This window comes from Malus sylvestris, chromosome 5 (genome assembly GCF_916048215.2).
Source record: "Malus sylvestris chromosome 5, drMalSylv7.2, whole genome shotgun sequence".
Classification (NCBI taxonomy): Eukaryota; Viridiplantae; Streptophyta; class Magnoliopsida; order Rosales; family Rosaceae; genus Malus; species Malus sylvestris.
Window position 1 is genome coordinate 41,487,981 of NC_062264.1, and position 6,000 is coordinate 41,493,980.

The window sequence follows — 6,000 nt, forward strand, 5'->3', positions numbered from 1 at the left end:
ATTTATGAGAAAACAGATTCGAACTTTGGTGCTCGGGAGCAAATACATTGTCCCAACCAATCAATGTAATCCAAGTTTATAATTTGATTATTTTTAAAGAGTCATATATTTTCAGTTTTATAGCCAAAATGGTATCTTAGTTGGCATAACTCATCACTTTAGTCTTTGAGATTTGAAATCGATGGGAGTGATATCTGAGTTTGTCCACCATCAATCATTTTAGTCATTTAGTGAAAAATATTCATTAAATAAGAACAATGACAACAATTGAATTGAAGTCATGTAGTTTTAGTCCTTGTTGGGTATCAAAGATTGAATTGAAATGAATATCCCATTATACCTATAGTATGTTGAAGATAGAAATAAAAAATAGTGAAAATGAAAGTAAAAGATGAATTACTCATTAAATAAATTTTATCCATTAAAATTCACCACAAAATAGTAAAATGAGAAAAATAAGTTTATTTCTTGTCTCTAAATCTCCTCGTCATCCTCTCAATCTTAAAAATATTCACATCCACCTTTAATTTACCCTGCATATTACGAGTTACCCAGTCAATTCCTCTTCTAGACATCCAACAAGTCCTATGTCACGTATTTTTTCTATTTAAGAACAATAGTTTAGTTTATATGTTTATCTTCAACAGAATTTAGTACGATGGTAACATATGTGAAGGTGATATATTGGCCTCTTAGAGATGTAATGTTTCTCAATTGTAACACTAAAAGTATGTTATAAGAACTGAAGTCGAACTTTGTCCAAATTCCAAAAACCAATATTATAGTGTGGCCGTTTTTGGTTACAAGACTAAGGGGTAGGGAAATAAACTGGTATCGACCTTATCATTCACAAGACTCAAATCTAAAATATCTTACTTACAAGTGACTAGAAGTACCACTCAATTGTAGTCTTAGTTTAATTATTGTTGTAGCCTTTCTAACTTCGTCTCTCTTTCTATTACCTCACGGCTCTTCTCTTTTTCTTAGCTAATTAACTGCACATTGACTTGGTGTGTTTTTGGTTGCGGTGGCTCAGCTTTGGGGGGATTTCATTGGGTTCCGTTTTCTACCTTCCCTTTTGGTCAAAATTTGAGTTTTTTTTGTATTTAAATTTGCACCCGTTTGTTTCAAATACGGATGCAGGGTGCTTGGGCAACAGTGCACGCATGGTCAATTGACAATTGGTACTGTAAAATCCAAAATATATCAATTTATATAAGGAATGGGTTTATGTTGAATTTTTGAGACACACCTATTAATACTGGCTTAATTTTTACTTTCTGTTGAATAAAAACAGTAAATGCATAATGATTATTTGGCTTTGAAAGATTTTTTAGTATATCGAGAATATGAGGAGGAACATCATATATTATTGCACAACTGAAGTGACACTTGAAAAAAGAAAAAAAAAACACTACTCCCTAATGACGTGGTGTTTTGCTCGTGTTACGAGCACACTAAAATATCTCTCATTTGGCTTCATCGCATCTTTCAAGGGGTGTGTAATGATGTCAATGCTTTGTGACACGTTCAAATTTTTTTTGGGTAATGTTATTCATACCATGTTTTTATACCACATCTATACCACCTTAAGTGGCATCTGTGTGGACAGCCACATCATTTGAAAAAATTGCAAAACCCAAGGAAATGAAGGAGAAAAACTCCTCGTATATCACAATCATCATTTAATTAACTAGTTTTTCTTAATCATTAGTTTATTAAATAATGAACTAAATTTAAAAATCTGATTAATTCAAATGATGTGGCTATCTACATCAAATGTCACCTAAGATTATATGAAAATGTGGTACAAAAACATGGTATGAATAACATCACTCTTTTTTTTTGTGTGTAATGTAGTCATATCCTTATTAATTTCATAATATTACTACAATCTTTGTAATACTAATCATATTCGAATGACATATCTGAATAGTAGCAAAGTACGTTGCATTTTATGACGAGAAATAACAAATCATATTTGAATTACAATGTCTCTTTGTTTCCACTTGTTTTGGTTTTTAAGTTTCATTTCCCTGAATACGAGGAATTTGTATGTGCGCAATAAATTCGATATCTGATTGTAACAAACTCCGTTGTAATGTTGTATTGTAACAAACTCCGTTGTAATGTTGTGGGTTTTACTATATATGGTTCATCTTCCAAACGAACCCATAAACGTCAAAATTTACCAGCCATGGAAACAAGAACTGTAGGTGAAACATAATTGCATGAAGATCGAATGAACGTCCCTTGTTCAAACTCCACCAAAAATGAAATATTCTGTAGGATATTATTCATAAGAAAAAACAAAAAAAGAAGTACCCGAAATTTGGGAGAGCTAATTGGCAAGCCGAGCCAAGTTGCTTGCAGTAATCAATCAGCTTGCGGTGACTTGTGAGATCTGTGCATTCAGCAATCATTGGGTGGGTAAAGCGTCGGTGTAAAGCTACGGATCAGCCAGCTCGGCACATCCTGCGGCTCATGCTGCGGGTCAGAGCGGGGCCCAGCCCCCGAGAGCGTTGGGTATGGTCCACCTAATTTATCCAATTATCGCAAAATGCGGCTTTGGGCATACGACAAAAACCAGTGGAAGAAGGACACGTGGTGGGTCACATCAGCCTGAACACACAGTGTACACGAGCGCGGGAATCTGAATGATTGGTGCCACGTTGACGCCGTTGTTTTCGTGTAATAATTTAGTGAAGCAATCTTAGGACTTTTAAGGTGCCAAGTCTTGGTGTTGATGTTTAGGAAGCAAACAAAACCAATCAATCAAGCACTAGAGAATATGGACATTTAGGGTTTTTCCTTCGATGAAGAGTACGTTATCATCCTTTAAATTAAGAAATTAATCTTTTAGTTCTAATTTTTTTTCGTTAAGTTGAAGAAATTACCAATTCAAGAGTAATGTTTTCTTTGATAAAAATACACTTAATTTAACCAAATTTTATTACAAAATGACAAATGATTGACGATGTATAATTTTAAAGATCACTTCTATCGATTTTAAATCTCAAAAATTAATGTGAAGAGTAATCCAATCTCAGAGACAATTTTGGATAAGAAGAACATAATGAAGTTATTTTCATTTGAAGGTAAGAACACAAAGCTGAAAAATTCATGTAGCTAGGTGAGTGTAATTAGGGTTAGATTAATGAACTAACACGCGTCATAGCTTCTTTTATTTTATTTTATTTTTCAGGTAAAATCACATTATATGTAAAATGTACAGTGTTTTTTCTTTCAAGTAATTAAGAATATTAAGTTTACTATGCACTCGAGGTCTGTTCAATTTTCCCTTTCCCCTCATATAAACAAAATGTAAAATCACATCATTTAGCCTCATTCCAATTTAATTTGTAATTTTTTTTTCTAGGCATGAGTAAATTCGGACTTACGACCTTTTCAATATTGGGACGAGAAAACAACATTTACATCAAGAACCAGTTGATTCATCAATTCTACTCATATAATTTGAACGAAACTTATTTTTCCTTTCTATTTAATTCTTATTGGTAAGATTTTGCAAGTGGTAATGCATTTATTTTAATTTTACATGCTAACAAAACATAGAAAAGAAATAACTGTATTTTCTTTCACAAATTGGAAGTAGGGTTTGTCTTAACTACTCCTTCAAGCACAACATTTTCCATAGGGGATAAGGGAGAAAATGTTATATATATGAAGAAAGTAGAGTAATGCCAGAAGAATAAGCAAGCGAACAAGCAATAATGCAGAAGTGTGCAAGTGTATTGTCCATGGGAGAGCTGGTTTTCCCTTTGACCTAGTTGGATAGACGTACATATAACTCTTTTTAGTGAAAACGACTAAACACGAGGCCTGGAATTTGAGTCTCTGGATGTTTGGTATTGGTAGATAGATATTTTTAAATGTCTATTACTGGATGAATAAGACTTCGATCTCATCTCTACTAAAGATTTAATTTAGTCAGTGTCATCACATAATTAAAACTCGGCGACCAGTTATGAATTAATCAATTTTTTTATATTATAATCTAATGTTTTTTTAAATGTTCATTTGAAAATGCAAGTAAATCTTGGAAAAACACTTGAAGCGCTTTCTAGAAAAAACATATATATAGTTGGCGCTTCTTTCAGGAAGCACTTCAAGTTCTTTTGGAACCCAAAATTATTTTTTCTAAAAGCAATTTTAGTCATTTTAAAATCACTTCCAAATGAGCCATAAAATTAATTTGAGACCACAATTGAAAAATTAATTAAATTATAAAGTTTCCACAAGGGTATGTTGCTGAAGTTGTATGCATTTATCTCTATGCCTTTTGTTCGATTCTCTCGTTTTTTTGGTATCACTTGTATAGAAAAAAGATTTGATCACAATTTTCGGTCCATTTCGCAGAAAAGAACGAAAATTCAGTGATTTGAAACCCACCATAGACCCTATATGTGCTTACCTGTTGGTAGACTTATACAAAAATGCTAAGTTGAAAAATGAAAAGAAAAAAAAATTCAGTGGCGTTTGTAATTATTCTTTCCTTAGAGTTATGGTAATATAGATGGATACACAAAGATATGAACATACATTATATTTGGGTCTCACCGATATTCTACGAAACCTTATGATATAGAGTGCATGTGATGTACAGATTTTCGAAGTCAAGAACAATTTTTTTCTTGAAAAAAAAAAAAAAATCAATCGGTGGCTTTGCCACAGCAATCACCATTTCAGAGGTCAGAAAGATTTGCATAGGCATTTTAGCCTCCTCTGACTATCATCGTGTGATTCACAAACACTAAGAATCAAACTTAGGACGTGCTGTGTGAAATACGGACCTGAAATCATCCAAACTACTAGGCCACCTGTGGTGACTAAATTAATAACAATTATTGCAGTTATGTTCAGCATACGTAATATTATGCTTTCACATCATATCATCCGATCTCGAAAAAAATAAGAACAAGATTTGGAGCTAGTTGTCACTAGTTTACAAAAGCACACAAGCTAGGCTCAACTGATAATCTGAAACTAGTTGTTTTTCATAATTTGTTTTCATTAACAATTACAGAGCACGAAATTAGTGCCCCAAAATCTGGAACTTTGAGGACCTTTTTTCTCCAAGGAATTATATTATAATAATTCATGAAAAAACATTTAAATTTTACTTCTTTGCTTTGTTTATTGGGTAAAAAAGAACATATTTTTCAGCGTGCCAGGAACATAACCTGATACACTAAGACTCATAAACATAATGTTCCTGAAAGTTGTGGAAAGAATGTAGTCGAGTTTTTTAAAAAAAAAAAATCCTTTGGAGTCCGCTTGTGTTGGTCAGAGTAAAGCTGCAGCCACAGGAAGAGGATGGAACAACAGTACTACTTGGAACAACAACTCAAGATATAAGATATTGGCGTAGTCAGGATATCGCGGTGGTTACAATGGGCGGAGGGTGGTGGTGGAACAACGGAGGAAGAAGAAGGAACATATATTCAGTTCATGTTGGTTATGAAAACCTAGATTCATGTTATTGATAAGGCTCAGAAAGCTGTGAAACTCGGAAGAATTTAGTTGTTTACACGATCGATTAGTAACTTTATACTATACAATAAATACATTTTTGTTTTTAATCTTTTAAAACTTATGTATTTCTTTTATTCTTTTATTTTATAGCAATAGGATAATACAAAATGTTTTGCGTTACTGATTAGTTCTTAACTTCTTACTCTTTGGTGTCTTTGGTGGTATTTGTTATCTTCGATGTTATCCGTTTGATAATTATTTCATTGTATTACTTTTTTCAAGTTTTTTTGGTTAAGAGTGCCTTTAAGAATCTTCATTAAGGCATTTCCGACTCCACTCGTGTCAACATGACAACCTTTTGCTAAATTATCGTAAATGCCCGACCACGTGACACTCTTAATCCTAATAGGAAAAGGCAATAAAAATCTCCTTTAGGCAGACTAGCAGGCTCAAATGTATATATAGGCCCATGCTAACATTAGCCCACAAAAATGACAAATCCAA